Source organism: Notamacropus eugenii, chromosome 1 (assembly GCF_028372415.1).
Source record: "Notamacropus eugenii isolate mMacEug1 chromosome 1, mMacEug1.pri_v2, whole genome shotgun sequence".
Classification (NCBI taxonomy): domain Eukaryota; kingdom Metazoa; phylum Chordata; class Mammalia; order Diprotodontia; family Macropodidae; genus Notamacropus; species Notamacropus eugenii.
This window is the reverse complement of record NC_092872.1, coordinates 288,419,335-288,440,052: the sequence shown is the minus strand read 5'-3', so window position 1 is coordinate 288,440,052 and position 20,718 is coordinate 288,419,335.

Genomic DNA, 20,718 nt, shown 5'->3' with positions numbered 1-20,718 from the left:
TTTAAATGTGGGGATATGACCAGGTAGTGACTGATGAAAATACATCACTGATTGTTTATATTTGTGCAACACTTTCATTTCTACCAGGACTGTATTATTGTCCCACCAATGCAAGTAGGTGACTATTCCCATGTCAGAAGCAAAGTGACTTGCCTCTCACTGATTGCCTTTCCTGAAAGTTATAAGCCAAAAAGCAGTAACTAGGAAGACTATATTGTATATCTGAGAAGATTTCAAATGCAACATATACAGCAAAAAAGGCAATTTTAGTGAGAATGAAGTAAAAATAGTAGCTATGGGGCCAAGAAAGACTTCAGATAGGTCTCAGGTGTTTGTATACTTTAACCTTTGGAGAAAGCTAATTATAGGGTTGGAGGAGCCTCCACTGATCATCTAATCCACTTAAAAATAATTGTGTTGTTAGGTAGGAATTTTTTTTTCTTCATTTAGTTAAGCAATTACATCAGTATGAACAGGGATCATATACCTCCTTGAATCACAGTCATTGTATGAGAGGTCAGGTCATCCACAAAGGAATTCATATAAATATAGAAGACTATCTCAGTCAACAAACATGTATTAGGTGCCTACTGAGTGACAAGCATTGTGCCAAATGGTATAGATGCAAAGACAGGTAAAACAAAACCTCTGCTCCCAATGAGCTTACAATCTGATGGGGAAAACAAGAAGCAAAGAACTCTGTAAGAACAAGATTGATACAGGACAGACAAATTCATCAACAGTGGGAAGGTACTGCAATTAAATGGGAGAACTAGACAGAGGGAGCTAGTCTGAGAATGTAAACTGGAGAAATTGGGGCAAGGTTGGCATTTCCAGCAGACCTCTGAGAAACAAAGGGAGAACTAACCTGTGGCAGGAGAGTCATGTAGGAGTTGGTGGTCTTTGGGCATCACAGAGTGGGAGTCTCAGAAGAAATGAAGTCCCAAGAAAAATTGACTCTTTTCCTGTCTTTTTTCCTGGTAGACGCACCCTCTATCCAAAGATACTATAATGGAATCTATTTTGTTAAAAAAATGTTTCCAGTATATTGAATTTTGGCTCGATGACAAAAAAAATGACTAGGGATAAACATAAATATAAAGTTAGGCAGAAATCCCAACCTCTGCCTAAGTGTTAGGAATGTTCTGAATTGGGAGGGCAGGGTCGTTTAGATTGAACTCAGCACTTTTCATCTAAACTAAATTCCCTAAAGCCAAAGAGGAATGAACCATGGGAGCTTAGGAGCCATTAGGAGTTCCCTGGGGTTAATATGATTATTCTAAGAAGGCATTACAGTTTCCCAGATGCAGAGATACTGCAATGCAATCTACATTGCATGAATTGTTTTCTCAGTTCTGCTGACTTCCCTTGGTTTCTCCGAATTCATCTCATGACATTTCTTAATCATTTGCAATCATATACCATAATTTATTCAAACGTTCCTCAACTGAGGGAAATCCAGTGGATAAAGTACTGGACCTGGAGTCAAGAAGATCTCAGTTCAAATCTGGCCTCAGAAATTTACTGAATGTGGGTCGCTGGGCAAGTCACTTGACCCTGTTTGCTTCACTTTCCTCAACAACATCTCCTCCCAGTTTCTTTGTAAGAATCAAGTAAGATAAGAATTGTAAAGCCCTTAACTCAGTTCCTGGCTCAAAGTAGGCACTATATAAATGCTAGCTGCCATTAATATTATTGTCACTATTACTGTTGTTAATTCTTGGTCTTCTTTTTCCTTGTTTGCCTGTTTTTGTATTGCCAGCCCTTAGCAGAGTAGGTATACAGTAAGTGCTAAAAAATGTGTTATGTATCTGTCCACTGATCTTATCAATCTTTTTTTAAAGCACATTATCCATTTTGTTCATAATCTGTCTAATAATGAACCATTTGAGGCCAAACAAAGTAAAGTCAATCTTTCTTTCACAAAACATAGGGAATATTGGGTGGGGGCTATCATGTCCTGCCTGGCCCTTTCTTCTCTGTGTTAGATATTCTTGTGGCATCATCTCCAGGACCTTTGTAATCCTACTTGTTCTTCTTCAGTTGCTCCTCAGAGCATCAGCTTCTTTCACAGAAACATGATTCCCCTCCACTAGCTGTTGTCTGATCAGGCAAGAGGATGAGACACTTCACTTCCTCATTCCTGAAATCAATGTCTCTCTTCAAGCAGTTTGTGGGTCCTGAAGTTCAGAGTGTCCCAGGCTTTGGGGATGGAAGGGGCCTTGAAGCTCATCTAATTTTGCTACCTGTTGTTAAGACGTTGAGAGTCTGTGTGAATTTCCCAAGGTAGCAGAGGTCAGAAATTAGAAACAAACTGGGATCAAATCCATGGCTTCTGGCTTCATTTAGTGTGCTCTTTGCACAGTGATGGGCATATGTGTGTATGTATATGAGGTGTTGGGCAGGGCACTGGAAGCATCTGTGAATGCATTAATTAATTGAAAGGTAATGCAAAATTAATGGAAAGAATTAAGTGATGACTATGTGCAAAACATGGGGATAAAACGAAAACAACCAAGATGGTAATAGTTTGACTCCCCAATATATACTTCTTCTTACTTCTCTGTAAGGGGGGACTTGTAAGACTCCAGTTAGAAAGATACATTTCCACAAATAACCCTTCAAATGGAAATGAAATATTTTCTCCAAAACCCTAACCCAGTTTTTTGGGGAATAATAGCTGGGAAAGATAACAAAGAGGAGGTAGCAAGGCTAGTAAGATGAAGATGAAACTGCTGAGCTTTGCAAAATGTTACCTCCACAATTCCAGGGCTATTTCACTGAGCAGAGCAGGAACTGGGTGGAGTTATCACTTCCAAGTAATGGACTATTATATGGTTTGTCTCCAGCATCACAAGGAATGGGGGTGAGTCTGTTCTAGAGAATAATGTCTCTAACAGCATGCAGTACTGCTGGCAGAATTTCTTAGCCACCAGAGTGAGGTGTCTCTCCCACAGGGCAGAGTGAGGTGGTCTCACTTGCCTAAGTCACTCTCATCCAAATTGTGAAGGGCCACTCATCTATGTCATAAGTCTAATCTGTAGATGAAGCTTCTCAGCAGTTTCTATACTGAGGAGGACCAGAGGGTGGTGCTGTAATATTCAGGCAGAATAGCAGTTGCCGATGCTGATGATTGTCTTACACCTGCTAGGATGATGCTGAGCCACCCTTCTGAGAATGTTCCATAAGCTCACACAAAACCATGAAATGCTATAGTGATACCAGTAAGATGATGGTGATGGTGATGATGGGGGTGATCATGCCCACTATGTAGAAGACATTGTCCAGGCTTAAGGGAAACAAAGAAAAACAAAGCATTACCATGCGCAGGTAACTAGAACTGGAGGAAATAAAACAATCACCACGCTAGGGCTGTGTACTACCATTTGAACAGGGAGAGAGCAATGACAGTCAAGCGCTTAGGAAAGGCTTCATGCAGGATGTGGTGCATGACTCGAGGAGGTTCAGAATTCTTACAAGCAGATGGGAGGAGGAGGCGTCCAGAAAAAGGTGAATCTGAGAGATGACTGGTCTTGGAGAGAGGACAATTGTGAGGCAATCCTGGTCCTAACACTTACAAGTGCATGACATTGAGGTTTTCCCTGAGCCCCAGCAATTAACCCTTCAGAGAAAAGAGAATTATTGTCATCAGTTCATTAAATAATTGTTCATTAAAAATATAAGTTAATCATTAAACTATAGAATAGCAGCAAAAATTTACACAGTAGTGGGAGGGTTGGGGGTACAAAGTACTGACACCTGCAAGAGTTTATACCTTATTGCTGATCAGTCATGTCTGACTCTTCATGACCACATTTGGGGTTTTCTTGACTGAGATTCTGGAAGGCTTTGATATTTCTTTCTTCAGCTCATTTTATAGATGAAGAAATTGAGGCAAGTAGAGAGAAGCGACCTTCACAGGGTTACAGAGCTACTAAGTGTTAAAAGTTAGATTTGAACTCAAGAAGAGGAGTCTTTCTGATTCCAAACCTGGTGGTCTATCCACTGTGCCATCTAGCTTCCCCTTATAGCTCATTAGAAACATACCTCTGAAGCCTAGGTCAATATACCCTCCACTTGACAAAGGACTCAAAAGTCAGGTAACTGACTGGGAAAATGCCCCAAAAGGGGGAAAATAAGACTATAGATGTTTACTTTCTTGGTGAACAGATATCTTCTCCCATCCTTATGGATGAGGAAGAGCAAAGCACACCATTAGAGGAAGTCATCAGAGTCAAGGCTTCTACATCCACAACCTCCAAAAAAGTATGCAATGGTCCCAGGCCATGGAAGAGCTCAAAAACGATTTTGAAAAAAAGTAATAGAAGTGGAGGAAAAATTGGGAAGAGAAATGAGAGTGATGCAAGAAAATCATGAAAAGCGCATCAATAGTTTGCCAAAGGAGATTCAAAAAATGCTGAAGAAAATAACACTTTAAAAATAAACTAACCCAAATGGCATAAGAGATCCAAAAAGCCAATGAGGAGAAGAGAGCTTTAACAAGCAAAATTGGGGGCTGAGCCAAGATGACAGAGTAGGGGGAGGAGCCAAGATGGCGGAGTAGAAAGACACACATATGCTAGCTCCAAACCCAAAGCCCATAAATTACCTGTAAAGAAGAACTCTCAACAAATTCTGGAGCAGCAGAAGCCACAGAACAACAGGAGTGGAGGAGATTTCTGTTCCAGAGAGACCTGAAAAACTGAATCAAAAGGTCCATTGCACACCAGACCCAGAGCAGAGCCCAGCCCGGCCTTGGCCCCATGGCACCCAGAGGAGCAGATCCGAGCAGGCTTCAGGGAAGGCATCTCCAGCAGCAGCGCAGGTCCCTCCACCCACAGGTGACAAAGGTCAGTGAGAGAGTCTTTTTGGGTGGCCGAGAGGGGAGTGGGGTGTCCTCATGATTCAGGACCCCTCAGGAGGCAGCAGCAGAGGCAGCAGCAGACAAGGGCTCCCAGGCCAGGCAGGAGCTCGGACCCATTGTTGCAGGTCTCTGCATAAACCCCCTGATGGAACTGAGCCCCGTGTGGTGGCCCCGCCCCAACCTGAGCACCTGAACTTAGTCTTATACTGAATAGCAGCCTCACCCCCACCCAAACCCCTGAGACTGGGAAGCAGCATTTGAATCTCAGACCCCAAGCTCTGGCTGGGCGGATCTGGAGGCGAGGTGGGTATGAAGAGGAAGCTCAGAAGTCAAGTCACTGGCTGGGAAAATGTCCAGAAAAGGGAAAAAAATAAGACCATAGAAGGTTACTTTCTTGGTGAACAGATATTTTCCCCAATCCTTTTGGATGAGGAAGAACAATGCTTACCATCAGGGAAAGACATAGAAATCAAGGCTTCTGTATCCCAAACAGGCAAAATAAATATTCAATGGGCTCAGGCCATGGAAGAGCTCAAAAAGGATTTTGAAAATCAAGTTAGAGAGGTGGAGGAAAAACTGGGAAGAGAAATGAGAGACATGCAAGCAAAGCATGAAAAACAAGTAAACATCCTGCTAAAGGAGACCCCAAAAAATGCTGAATAAAATGACACCTTTAAAAATAGGCTAACTCAATAGGCAAAAGAGGTTCAAAAAGCCAAGGAGGAGAAGAATGCTTTAAAAAGCAGAGTTAGCCAAATGGAAAAGGAGGTTCAAAAGCTTACTGAAGAAAACAGTTCTTTCAAAAGTAGAATGGAACAGATGGAGGCTAATGACTTTATGAGAAACCAAGAAATCACAAAACAAAACCAAAAGAATGAAAAAATGGAAGATAATGTGAAATATATCATTGGAAAAATGACGGACATGGAAAATAGATCTAGGAGAGACAATTTAAAAATTATGGGACTACCTGAAAGCTATGATCAAAAAAAGAGCCGACATCATCTTTCGTGAAGTCATCAAGGAAAACTGTCCTGATATTCTAGGACCAGAGCATAAAATTGAAATGAAAAGAATTCACCTATCACCATCTGAAAGAGATCTCAAAAGGAAAAACTCCTAGGAATATTGTAGCCAAATTTCAGAGTCCCCATGTCAGGGAGAAAATATTGCAAGCAGCTAGATAGAAAGAATTTAAGTATTGTGGGAAAAGAATCATGATAGCATAAGATCTAGCAGTTTCTACATTAAGGGATCAAAAGGTTTGAAATATTATATTTCTGAGGTCAGAGGAGCTAGGATTGAAACTAAGAATCAACTACCCAGCAAAACTGAATATAACACTTCAGGGAAAAATGTACATTCAATGAGACAGAGGACTTTCAAATATTCTTGATGAAAAGACCAGAGCTGAATAGAAAATTTGACTTTCTTTTTAAATTTTTTTTTGGTTTGTTGTTGTTCATCCTTTGTTCTTTTTCCAAAATTAATTTTTTTTTAGTTTTCAGCAATCACTTCAATAAGTTTTAAATTTTCTCACCCTCCCTGACCCCTCCAACCCCGAAACAGCATTTAATCTTATGGGGGTTCTACACATACGTTCTAATTAAACACATTTTCTTTTTTATGTATAATTATTTTTTTATTTTTTAATTTTAGTTGATTTATTTGTTTTCATTTTTCAACAATTACTTTCATAAGTCTTAAATTTTCTCCCTGTCCCTCTCCCTTCCCTCCTGAGACAGCAAGCAATCATATATGGGATCTACACTTGCATTCTTATTAAACACATTTTCACATTAGTCACATTGTATAGAACAATTAAAACAAAAAGGAGAAAACATGAGAAAAAAATAACATTACAAGAGAAAAAAGACTGCTTCATTCTGTATTCTGATTAAATAGTTCTTTCCCTGGATGTAGTCCTTTGAAAATATTTTAGGTCCTTGCATTCCTATGAAGAGCTAAGTTTATCAGATACATTCTTCACACACTGTGGCTCCTACTGGGTATAATGTTCTCTTTTTTCTGCTCACTCCACTCAGTATCCACCCATAAATTTCTCCAGGTTTTTTTGAAGTCTTGCTGTTCATTATTTCTTGTAGCATTCATTGTATTCATATACCACAACTTCCCTAGCCATTCCCAAATTAATGAGCATCCCCTCAACTTCCAGTTTTGGGTCACCACAAAAAAGAACTGTTGCAAATATTAATGGGTCCTTTTCCCATTTTTATGATCTCTTTGAGATACAGCCCTAGAAACTATATTGCTGGGTCAATGGGTATGCCCATTTTTATAGCCCTTTAGGCATAGTTCCAAATTGCTCTCCAGAATGGTTGAATCAGCTCACGAATCCATCAACAATTAATTAGTCTTCCAACTGTTCCACATCTTCTACAACATGTATGTATCATTTTCCTGTTTTGTCATGTTAACCAATCTGATAAGTGTGATGTGGTACCTCAGAGTTGTTTTAATTTGCATCTCTCTAATCAGTAGTGATTTAGATAGAGATATGACTACAGATAGCTTCAATTTTTCCTCTGAAAACTACCTGTTCATATACTTTGACTACTTATCAGTTGAGAAAAGCCTTATATTCTTGTAAAATTGACTCAGTTCTCTACATATTTTAGAAAAAAAGCCTTTATTACAGACACTTGCAAAGATTCCCACTTTTCTGCTTCCCTCTTAATCTTGGTCAAATTGGCTTTGTGCAAAAACTTTTAAATTTAATGTAATCAGAATTATCCATTTTGCATTTCATAGGGTTCTCTATCTCTTGTTTAGTCATAAATTCCTCCATTCTTCATAAATAAAAAAATTGACTTTCAAATACAGGAATCAAGAGAAGCATGACAAGATAAACATGAAAGAGAAATTGTAAGAGACTTATTAAAGCTGAAGTCTTTGCATTCTTACATGGAAATATGATATTTTTAACTCATGAGACCATTCTCAGCATTAGGGTAGTTCAAAGAGATAGATAGATAGATAGATAGATAGATAGATAGATAGATAGATAGATAGACAGACAGATAGATAGATGATAGATAGATAGATAGTTGGCACAGGGTGAGTTGAATATGAAGGGATGTTATATAACAAATAAAATTAAAGGATGAGAGAGAAATATATTGGGAGAAGAAAGGGAGAGAGAGAGAATGGGGTAAATTATCTCACATAAAAAAGACAAGAAAAAGGTTTTACAATGGAGGGGAAGAAGGTGGAGGTGAGAAGGAATGAGTGAACCTTACTTTCATCGGATTTGTCTTTGGGGAGGGGGAATAATTTACACCCCCACTTGGGTATCTGGTAAGATACCTACAGGAAAGTAGGGAGCAAAGGGATAAGAGGGAGGTGATAGAAGGGAGCATTGATTGGGGGAAAGGGTAGTCAGAAGGGGTAGTCAGAAGCAAACACTTTAGAAAAGGTGCACAGTCAAAGGAGAAAATGGAATAAATTGGGGTCAGGATAATATGGAGGGAAATATAGTTAGTCTTTCACAACATGACTATTATGGAGGTGTTTTGCATAATTATACATGTATAACCTATATTGAATTGCTTGCCTTCTCAATGAGGCTGGGTGGTGAGGGAAGAAGGGAGAGAATTTGGAACTCAAAGTTTTAAAAACAAATGTTAAACAATTGTTTCTACATGCAACTTGTAAATAAGATATACAGTCAATGGCGTATAGAAATCTATCTTGACCTTCAAAACAGTAAAGGGAAAAGGGATAGGGGGTGGCAGGGGAATGATAAAAGTGAGGGCAGACTGAAAGAAGGGGTAATCAGAATGTAGACCATCTGGGGAACAGGGAGGGGAGAGATGGAGAGAAAATTTGGAACTCAAACTCTTGTGGAAATAAATGTTGAAAACTAAAAATAAATCAATAAAAATTTAAAAATATACAAATGAAACTAAATGCAGTTAATGGTGAAGATGTAATAAACATCTGAGGATACAATGACAGAGCTTGGGAAGGAGACCAAGCATCACCTGGGCCTCAAAGGAAAGGAGGGAATTTCTCATGGAGAGAGGAGTTGGAGGCAAGTCTGTGCTGACTCTGACTGATACTGCTTATGAGACCTGAGTGTTAAATTTTCAGAATGGGCATTTACACCCTGAGAAGCCAGTAATCTACAAATTAGCATTCTCTTGATTTATTGTTTTGTTGATTTCTGACTTAATAAAGTGATAAACTGTTAGTAAGGAAGAGTAAACTCCAAAATGTGTCTGCCATTCCTTTTATTTTTTTTTAGAAAGACATGTTAAACATTTACCAACATACATTGCAAAATTGGGGGTGGGGAACATTCCACCTGAAAAAGGGAAACTGCAAATGTATGGAGGTAGGAAATGGGATTCTGAATATTGAGATCAACAAACTAGCTTCTTCAGTGCATGGGAAGATTTGATGTGCAATGATCCTGGAAAGTTAGACTAAAGCCTCATTACAACAGGCTTTACGTAGAATTTGTGTTTTTCCCAGGACGTACAAGCATGTTATCAATGTTTCTTTAGTTGGCACTATCCTGGTTGTGCTTACAAAGTGGTGGGTGCTGATCATTATTTTGTCCTTCAGAGAAAAGACCCAGAGAACTAAGGAAGGATTGCAAGGAATCAGGGAACAGAAAGTCAAGATTATCAATGTAAGCTGATCATTCACTATTTTTTCTTAGCACTGATTGCTTACTTATCTGGAAAACTGGAGAACCTTTTATACCTAGAGCAAGCAAAAGCAGGCTAACCTTCCATGACTAGCCCACCCCCAAACTGAATATAGCACTGACAGTCCCCACCATTGGTCTGGTAGGCTCTCAGTGCCTGGCCCAAGCCTTTCTCAGCCACTCCTTTCAATGGAAACCAATTTATTGTTCATCCTTCATTCTAGAAGAGAATGGGAGGCATTAGTCCATCCCTAGCAGCTAGCTTTCCCAGTTTTTACTAAGGCCCACTTTCACATTAGAAAAAAAATTTGCTTTGCATTTCTTTTTCTTTTCATGTCTAATCTTGGTTCCACTGAAATTGAAGAAGGATCCTTGATTGTACAGTCAATGAGGGAATTCCCTGGGAGGTTCGGTCCTGTTCAGGGCAGCAGGTTTGCAGATCTTGGTTCTGCCTTTGAGTTCTAATTCAGCAACTGAGGGACTATGAGACTTGGAACACCTCTCTTCAGAGCTCTACAGATTACAGTTGTGAACACAGCAGGATCAAGGTTTCCTTCTCCACCCTACAGCCTTTTCCCTTGGTCTAATGATAGACAGATAGTCTTCCTGCTACCTCCTTCTCAACCCCCCAGGCCAATCTCGCCTATATTCTGTTGCTTCTACCCTACCCTTCAACAACAAGCCTATGTTCTATTAGTAAAATCTTCTTCATGATAGACTTCTGGCTTATTTCACATTTAATTTTCTTTTAGTTTATCCTCCCCCTCCCACCCTGTGTGAGGCCTTTCACAGCAGAGGATATAATTTTCTTTGTTTTTGTATTCTCATATCTGAAACACTGGAGGGCCTTAAGAAATAAATGGTCGTTAAATAGAATTGATACTTAGATGTCTGAGCCTCCCTTTCCTTGCCAAGCAAATGAGCTTGAAAATACTTTATGTGCCCTGCTCCCAGGTGTGTTCTGGAAATATAAAGGGAGAAAATGCAAAGGACTTGGTATCTTAGAAAGTACTATATGAATGGCAGTGGTGATGACACTAACAATGACAAGTGATGATTGACTACACTGTGAGGTGCTGAGTCAGAAAGGAGCTGTTGAGTCAATGTGACCTCCTTTGTGTCCAAGCCTTGAACCCTAATAAGCTTCACATTTAATTTCCTTAATTACTGTCCATATTTTTCAATAAAAGACCTGGATATTACTAATATTATTAACAGTTATTATTAATGCAACTTTTATAGAAGGAGACTATCTGGTCAAACCCAGAATTAGCCAAGATCATCCTCAGTGGTACAGTCAATGGGCGATCCAGACTTCTGGAAATATCCATAGATGTAGATGTGGACCTAGACAGTAGATGATACATGATCTTTGGCTTTGGCTCTCTCACATTCTTATTTCATAATGCAAGCTGTCTGGAACTCCTCCTGTTAAATATATTCACCATTTTCAATGGTTCACTAGTGGCTATTTTTAGGTAGTAATCTCTACTTCCTTAATGCTCCAGTCTCTTTCTTCATGCCGAAATTGGTACTTTTAGAAATAAAGAGTCCCAGTGTCCGGCTTCTTTGTTAACATCACAAGCCTCTTCTATATTAGCAGACTTCCCTAATTTGCATGATCTTTTCTCCCCCTTGCTAATTTAGAGAAGAAAACCTGATTTATTCTCTTTAGCTTAGCTTTTGTTTTTGCTGCCCTCATGTTTTTCATCCCTAATTCCCCTGACCCAGCACCTTTGGAAATTCCTTTTAACATCTCTTGGAAGTTTTAAGCATTTTCACGGCTGCTTTGCCTGCACCCTCGCTAGTTCCTCTATTAGTGCCAAAGTCAGGATTTCACCTTTCTCCCTTCACTGCAACTCTAATGTGATTGGGAAAGTTGGCAAGAAACAATCTGACGTCAGGAAGAAGCAGAAGAGCCTGAAAATCTAGCTCAGCAAGTTGTGGGAATTCTGTGGGAGGCAGAGCTGGCAGAGTCCCAGGGGAGAGGCAATGAAGTCCCTTGTTTCTTATTGGTTAAGGACCCATACAGGAAAAGAGTGGTAAACTTATCGATCTTTCTCTGTTTGTTTGATTTGTATACTCTCTGAAAAGACAATTAAAAAACATACTTTGCATTCATTCTGGGCAAAAGAGAGTTTGGGGAATTAAAACTCATATAAAAAAAATGGCTTTTTGTCCTGGGGAAAATTATGCTGCCCATAAAGTTGTACAAATGCAGATAATTGTAATTGGACCAGCATTGAACAATGCAGTAGTCTGGCATGAATCGGAATTCTTCATGCAAGCCAGCTAAGTGGGGAGTCAAAGATAATCTAAAGGTATTAAGTGTTTATGGAGTGCTAATTTGTTGCATGATTAGCTGAAGCAAAGTCTTGCAAGGAAATCCCTCTTTTATATATTCACAGTGGCACAGAAGATCTTGCAAAAAGCACAATGAATCAATGGAGAGATGAGGTCTTGTTTTCATCATGTGCAAAATGAAAGATCAGGCCCAGATATACTCTAAGGTTCCTTTTTGTTCTAAACCTCAGGGGTTTCATGAATGTAGAAGGGGCAGAACATTGTCAAGAGCTGACTGCAAGCTTGGTTAGGTGAGTGAGAAGAGAGTAGCTAGACTAGTTGTATTCATTCCCAGGATACTGCATGGCCAGCACACTGAGAGAGATAGAATGATTACCAGAGAGCTACACAACCTGCTGGTGTCAAAGGGAAGGCTTAAAACCAGGTCCTCCTGCTGCCAAGGCCAGGTCAGCTCCCTACTCTGGACTATCTTTCACATAATAATTATCATTATTTCTTAAAACATGTCTAACAATTATTGGACACTCCATAGTAGCATGATTGTTTCATTCACTGATGAACTCACCACTTGAAGTATTCTTGCAGTGGCTTGTTAAACATTTGACTAGAGGCTGAAGAAAAGATCCTTTGACTTTTTGCTGTTGAAGGTAGGGTTAGAGGCTAATATGAGGTAACCTCTCAAGGGTCACTACCAACGGGAAGAAACCATATGAATTTTCCCATTAGTCTATGAAATGGGTTGAGAGTCCCTTAATAAATTCTTGAATTTCCCTGCAGAAAAGTCAAGCTCAGACTTATACTTTCACAGTCTGTTTTCCCTTCGAGTAACCTATATCCAATAACAGATTGTTTTCTTTTTTTGCTTTGCTATGTTGGATATCTAATCTAGTAATCAATGGACCTCTCTTTTTTTTTTTAAATCAGTACCAAATGGTTTTAATATCCATTTCTTTATAGTATAGTTTCAGATCTGGTACTACCATCCCCTGATTCATTATTTCCCACTTTTTCTCATTACTTCTCTTGAAATTATTGCCCCTTTGTTCCTACTTATGAATCGCATTACTTTTTATAGCTCTATAAAATAATTCTTTGGTAGCTTAATTGATATGGCACTGAATAAGTAAGTTAATTTGGATTGTGTTGCCATTTTTATTATATTACCTCAGCCTACCTATCAACAATTAATATTCTCCCAATTATTTAAGAGTCTTTATTTTTGTAAGTGGTGTTTTATGATTGGGTGCATTTAGTTCATTTATTTCTTTACAGATAGACAGTCAAAGTATTTTACACAATCTATTTATTTTGAATGGAATCTGTCTTTCTCACCCGTGAGATTTGTTTGTATATATAGGAACACTGATGATTTAGGTGATTTTATTTTATATACTGCAACTATGCTGGTTATTAATTGTTTCAATTAATTTTACTTGACTAAGGAATTCATCCTATACTTTGAAAATGAAAAAGAATGAGAATTTCGATTCCTCTTTGCTTGTGCTTTGTCCCTCAAATTATTGTCTTCCTCCCATTTCTAGAATGACATTGTGTAATCATGGTGATAATGACTTTACCTTACATCTAATCTTATTAGCAAAGCTTCAACATGTTTTCCATTACTATAGAACTAATCTTGACTTTAGATATTATTTGCTGTATTAAGAAAAATATCTTTATTCTTATGATTTTAGTGTTTTTTCCTCAACAAAAAAAAGTACTATGTTTTTTCAAAAGCCTTTTCATCATCTACTAATAAAATATGTGTCTTCATTTTTGTTGTTAACATGGCTTTTTATGCTTATTGACTAGAATCTGATTTATAGTGAACTAATTTATTAATATTATATAAATTAACCCTGTCTATATAAGATAATCTTGCAAATATTTTATTGTAACCTATTTCCCAAGATCTCATTTATCTATTTATCTGCTTATTTATTTTTGTGTTTTGTCTGTTTGTATGTGTGTGCTCGAGAATGTTCATTTATAGAGTGTTCTCTAGTTTCTTTCTCAACTTTATGTCCTGATTTGGGTATCAAGATCATAATTCTATTATAGAAAGAGATGCCAAGAGTCCCTTCTTTTCTCATTTTTTGCAAACAATTTATATAACACTAAAATTGAGTTTTTAATATTTGATATGATTAAAAAATTTCTGTGGTCCTAGACTGTTTTGTGTTTTGTTTTTCAATTTCTTTTTCTGATACTAAGCTATTTCAATAATATTTATTCTTTGTTAACTTGGCTATGTAATGTTTTTGTGGGTATTCAACCCTCTCCTCTAAGTTATCATTTTATTAGTAAATCACTAAGCAAAATAGTTTCTGATAATTTCCTTTATTTCACCTACAATTGTTGTAAATTCTTGTTTTTTTCAAGAACAATTTGATAATCAGATTATCCATCTTTATTTTAAAACCAGTTTATTATTATTTATTATTTCTCTGTGATGACCAAGATTTGTTTTTAAATATTCCTATGGTATAGTATATTAAGAGTCAAAAAAAAGGAAAATAGAAAACAATAGTTCATGTAATCCTATTTTATTAAACAGGACAAATGCATGACTAGAATGGTGTTTCTTTGTTGACTTTGTTTTATGTCATGAACGGATATCACAGAATGTCATGCCTGATGATATTACACTCAAGAGGCTCCAATGTAACTTAACATCAATTTGTTAATAATCAAACTGGTAGTGATAACCCATAATCTCAAAGACTGCCAGTTTCCCTTTCCTGCCTTGCCCTGCCCCTAGTCCAATCAAGTGCTAAATCCTCTCTATCCTTCCCTACATCACTTGAGCCTGTTCTCTTCTCTCTGCTCCCAAGCCCATCATCTTAGTGCTGACCCTTATTACCTCTAGCTTGAATTACTACCTCTTAATTTGCCTCCAGGCCTCATGATCCATCTTTATCCCCACTCCCCCAAAATAATTCAGTTCCCTATGGTCTCTAGGATCAAATACAAATTTTTACATCTTACACTGAAGAACTTTCACAATCTTTCCAGTATGATTTCATGTTAGGCCTTCTCTGCCAAACCATGTACTTCCTTGTGCTATCAGAGACCTCCTTTTTTCTCTGTGGATCATGATATCTACTGCCTGGGAATGTGCCTCAGCACTGACTGTCTTCTGGCCTGGAGTCTCTCTTCTTCCATACCACCTGAAAGAGTCTCTTGGTGCCTTCAGGCCCCTATACAGGGCCTACATCTTACATGAAGTGTTCCTTGATTGCCATGGTATGGCACATGTGGGCTGATATTCACACATATACAACATGCACACATACATATATACGTGCACACATACATGCATAAAGATATACAAACACATAGATGATATCCCCAGAGGATAGGCCCAAGCTTTATGGACTATTCAGCATGTTTTCCTTCTTCATTCACTTGTATTTCCAAATTGTGGAACTCATTCAAGATAGATGGTAGTTTCCCAGAGTCTTGGACCTTCTCTTGGGCCTGCAAAGTCATCTAATTCCATCCTCATTTTAAACATGAAGAAATCAGCCCTGAGAGAGACAGGGACCTAGCAGACACCTAAACATTTTGAGTTGTAAGAAGTAGGCCACCGAAAAATCCCAAAGGTGGTTCTCTAAGGCAAAATGCCTTCCACACTCAGAGAAAGAAATATGGAAGTCATTCGCAGAATGTAGCAGATCATGTTTGTGTATGTGTATGTTTTTGTGTATCATGTTTTGATTTGTTATATGATTTCTTCCATTTATTTTAATCCGACTACATAGCATGACTATAGTGAAAATGTACTCAATAGGAAAGTATATGTAGAACCTATACAGAATTGTATGCAGTCATGGGGAGGGAGGGGGGTAGTGGGGGGAAGGTGTGTGGGGGGGTAAAATCTCAATTGTATGGCAGTGATTGTTAAACATTAAAAAATTAAAAAAAAAAAGAAGAAAACGTGCAGAAACTCAAAAAAAAAAAAAAAAAAGAAAAAGAAAAAGAAGTAGGCCACCAAATTCCAAGCCCTTACTTTTCAGAGGAGAAAACTGCTGATCCAGAAATCTTCATTCATATGCCTAAGCCACACACCTCCTAAGGGCCTTACATGAAACTTGGCCCTGTTCTCCCTGACTCCTCAATCAGGCCTCCATGGCCTAGCCATGGCCCAAGTATACTCAGGCAGGTGCATGCTGCAGCATTATATTGACTACTTTGGCATCAATATTCCTGCCAATATTCATTCTTTTTGCCCATCATCAGACTCTTTCCCTTCTTCATCTTTTCCTGTCTTGGAGAGCCTGACCATATTTGTTTCTGAAATGATTCGGGTGGGGTCAGAGCTAGAGTTTGGATATGTTTTCATAGATGATTGTAAAAGTTTCTTCGAGTTTTCTTCAGGGATTCTTAAGGTGATATTGATGGGACCTCCCCCAACACCACAGTGGGAATTGTGGATAGATATCAGAGTCTTTAACTTAGATGCCTAAAACAAAAATATATCTTTTTCTTTGTTAGCCTTAGATTTCCTTTGTAATCCTGTGCAAAACAAACAAACAAAACCACTATTTTAAGACAAGGGCAGCAGGATGACAAAATGAATAGAGGCCTAAAATCAGGAAGACCTGAGTTCAAATCTGACCTCAGACACTTACTGGATGGGTGACCTGGCTAAGTCATTTAACCCTGTTTGCCTCAGTTTCCTCATCTGTAGAATGAGCTGGAGAAGAAAATGGCAAATGACTCCAGTATCTCTGCCAAGAAAACCTCAAATAAAGTTTTCCATGAGTGAAAGAACTGAACGACAACAATTCTAAGGAAAGGTTCATATACTTAACTATTCTACCCTTTATACACCATAAGCCAGGGACCCACACTAAGTGCTTTACAAATGCTATCCTTTTTTCCTCACAACAACCTTGGGAACTTTATTCTATTATCACCAATTTACAGATGATAAAGCCAATGCAGACAGTAGTTTAGTGACTTGTTCAGTGTTAGAGAGGTAGTAAGTATTGTTAGGCTAGATTGGAACTCAGTTTTTCCTAAGTCAAGGCTCTATCCACAGCTACACATAACTGGTTTTATAATGTTGTATTTCATTAATAACATGTTTAGCTTCTCTTTCTGAAATGTTTATTTATTAATTTCATTTGTTTAATTTGAGCATTCCATATATTTGTAGCTTTTCATCAACTTATAATTTTTAAATAAATGAATTTTTGTGCAATTTTAATGTATTCAGTATTTTCTAATAACTATTTTCACCATTAATTTTGTGTTCCCATATTCTGCTCATTTTAATGAATAAAATTTGCTTTTCTTTTTTTTCTAATAAGCTAACAATATTTCTCCCATTTTTTGACCTTCAAAAATTATTTCTTTTTCTTTTAAACTCTGTTATTTTCAGGTTTCAACCTCCACTCCACTCTCTGCCGATTTTAGTGATCTCTAATTTTCTGCCTATCTCGGGCAGATAAACATATTGATTTTTTAATTTTAATAGTAAATTCCACTCTTTTTTTCTTTTTGATAAAAGTAATCAGGGACATAAATGTGCCATTAGAAAATGTTTTACCTATATGTCATTAATGTGTTTTTTTAAATCCCACTTGAGAATTTAATGTTGTGGTAAAAAAAAAAAAAAATCCCTGAAGGACCATGGTCATACTTCTCTTAGACAGAACAGGAGTCCTGTCAATACATTTGAAGGTCTGTCAACTGTTTGGGGATCAAATCTATGTATTTTGACCACTGAAGGAAGGATAAAGGAGGCAAAAAATAAATAAATTCAATTCTATGTTAAGGACTACTTTGCATCAGATGGTTGGGAGCCTTGGAAGACAGTAGGCCGCTCCTCCCTGGAAGTCTTTACCAAAGGCAGGAAGACAACTTGCCATGATGGAGTTGTCTTTAGCAGTAGCAGAAGTCCTGTTCAATAGATTGAACCAAGTGGTCGCTGAAGTTTATTTCAACTCAGCTAGAAACTTCTATGATCTTGTGGTTATTATCTTCAATACCAATTGAACATTTGAATAGCAGGTTCACTTCCCAATAAATCCAGTCAGTTTTCTTCACATAGGGAACAAATCTATTTTTTCATCATTCTTTTCAATTTCAGAATTTCTTTCTTATGTGTTTTTGTCCAACTCATTATCAAATGTTAGTGAAATCTTTATCAATGTTTTAAACTATATCCTTTTAATGTTTAGTTTTTCTTCTAATTTACAGTTGCTGTGTTGTTAGGTACACACATTATATATGATATGTCATATACTTTATTAATACTAGCTTACACATAACTTTTATGTATATTTCTATTGTTGATACTCCCTTAAATCAGAATAAAATTTTTATGTTTACCTCTCCAAATTATTTCTAACTTAACTTCATATTTATCTGAAAACATGATGGTCATTTTCTGCTGAGTTTCTAGAGTAAACTGATACATAAATATTTGTAACTATTATTTTAAGGCTATAAGAAATCATCTTTCTGTCTTAGCTGTGTTTCCTGTATTCAACATAATACCTTCTTATATTTACCAGGTTCTTCTATTTACTAATTCTTCTTGTGCATGGAGATCTGTAAATACTCAAGTTCTAATTGCTGAATTGGAATTTTTTCCTCTCTCCTACTTAGCTGTATTGGCTTCTCACTTAAATATATGGTTGATCTCACTTTCTTTTAGATAGTTACAAGGTGGCAGAATTCCCTGAGGGACTATCCTACCTCCCAGAGGGAATACTGAGATTCTGAAGGAGACATTTTCCACACCAGAAGGGAAGTAATTAGGTTTTATTGGATGAGCTTACTCACAAGGCTAGGCCTGGGTTGTGTCTAGCCAGTGATGAATGTTCTCTCACACTTGGACCAAGTCAGTTATTGCATAGAGACAGAACCAACAATGCTTAGTGCAAGGAGATGGCAGTCACATGGGGGTACAAGTCAGTTTTTCCATGGGAGTTGTTTTACTGTTTACAGTAACTGAGATGCCATAGGTCATGTTCTTAGCTCTTGTTCTCACCATACAGAAGTAGAATTCCACTTTTTTGTAGGCACAATCTCCCACACGGGCATCCATAGTCTTAGACCCAACTGCATTCCCAGTGTTTAAATGCTCAATAGAAAATGACCCGGAAAAATAAAACTTTAAACATAATTCTAATCACTCACATTAGGAATTCACAAAGACTCTCATCCTCACACAAAGGCAAAGCATGAATCCCAGCCTTTCAATGAACTGTTTTACCTCTGTGAGCTTTTATTATCTTTTACCCCCTTTTGCCTCACTTTCATCAATTGTGTCATTTTGGGATTATCTCATTGCCCCCAAGCCTCTATTATTTTTATCCATTATCATTTGTTTGTTCCTTAATTTCTTCATCCATCTATTTTGCTTTTGCTTTGTATCCTTAGTGTTGTTCCTATAATGTAATGGATGCTTATTAAATATTTGTTGATTGATAATTTTAATGCTTTGGAAAATGTTGTGAAAAATTTTTTAAAAGGATGCTCTATCTGAAAAAAATTAGTCCTAGTTTCCTGGTTGCAGATGAGAATAAAACATTGTTTGGGTTAGTGATGGACAAAGTATATTCCACCCATTTCCAAATTTTCTCTTGTTTGGTGAATATCATTCTCTAATTCAAGCTTGAGCTCTTTAAGAAGTGGTATTTTCCCCCTTATTACCTGATTTCAAAGCCTTGTATTAATGGGATTCTTGGTTTTATCACCATGAGTCTAGGTTAGCAGCTACAGATGGTTCTCTATTAATTGCACAGCTCTAGACCCATGCTAAGGTCTTCATACCATGGGATGCTTTTGCAAGGCTTCATCTGGCTTTATCACTTTACACTAATCCTCCTTCGAAGGTCCATTCCATGACTCCCCCAAAGGATGAGGAGCCTCTTTGTTTCTTGGTTTGGGGTTGTTTATTGTTGTTATTGAGTGTACACTGACTGGAACTGTCTCTGAGCTCTGTCATCTGGTTTAATCACCTTTGTTAATCCAGCTGTTCTTTGATCTTCTGACTTCACTCCTTTTACTTTTGCCAAATATTCAGCCAGGGTCACATTGGTCCGCTTCCATATGTAAAAAATTATCATCAATCAAATCACCAGAAATTTATTAAGAATTTCGTGTGTGCCTGGCACTCTGCTAAATACTAGAGAATCCCCAAAAAAGTGTAAAAAGGGCAAAAATAATCCTTGCTCTCATGGAGATCCCAATCCAAGTACATGTAAATAGTTGTACATGTATAGATAGGATCTATTCATGATTAATCTTTCAGATATTATTCAGAAAATTCAGATATTATTTAGAAAAACTCAGAAAAAGCATTAGCACTAAAGGAGAGGAAGAAAAGCTTCTTGCAGAAGATACTTTTGGTGAGACTTAAAAGAAGCCAGAAAACATAAGGGGTAAATATGAGGATGTAGAGCACTCCAAGCTTGGGACACAGTAAGTGAAAGCACTTGGCAGTGGTCAATGGAGTGTCTTGTGCCAAGAATATTGAGAAGGTTAATAGCCCTGGATAACAGACAGCACTAAGATATAAAGAACCTGGAAGGAGAGGGAAAGGACCAGGATGTGAAAGGCTGCAGAAGGCAAACAAAGCACTTTATATTTGATGCGGGAGGTAATATGGATCCACTGGAGTTTATTGAATGGGAAAAGGAGAGCAGGGAATGTGGGTCAAGCTTTATCAAGTTCTCCAACATTTTCCTTTACATTTTATTTTGTTCTCTTGTTCCTGCTCTATAATGGCTTATTATAGGCATCAGAATAAATTTCATTTAGTCCAACAATTATTCACAAAGGGCATAGGATTTGCTGTGACTTCATTTACAAAAGGAGCTCCCTGGTGAGGAATATTCCTCCATCAGTGCAGAGT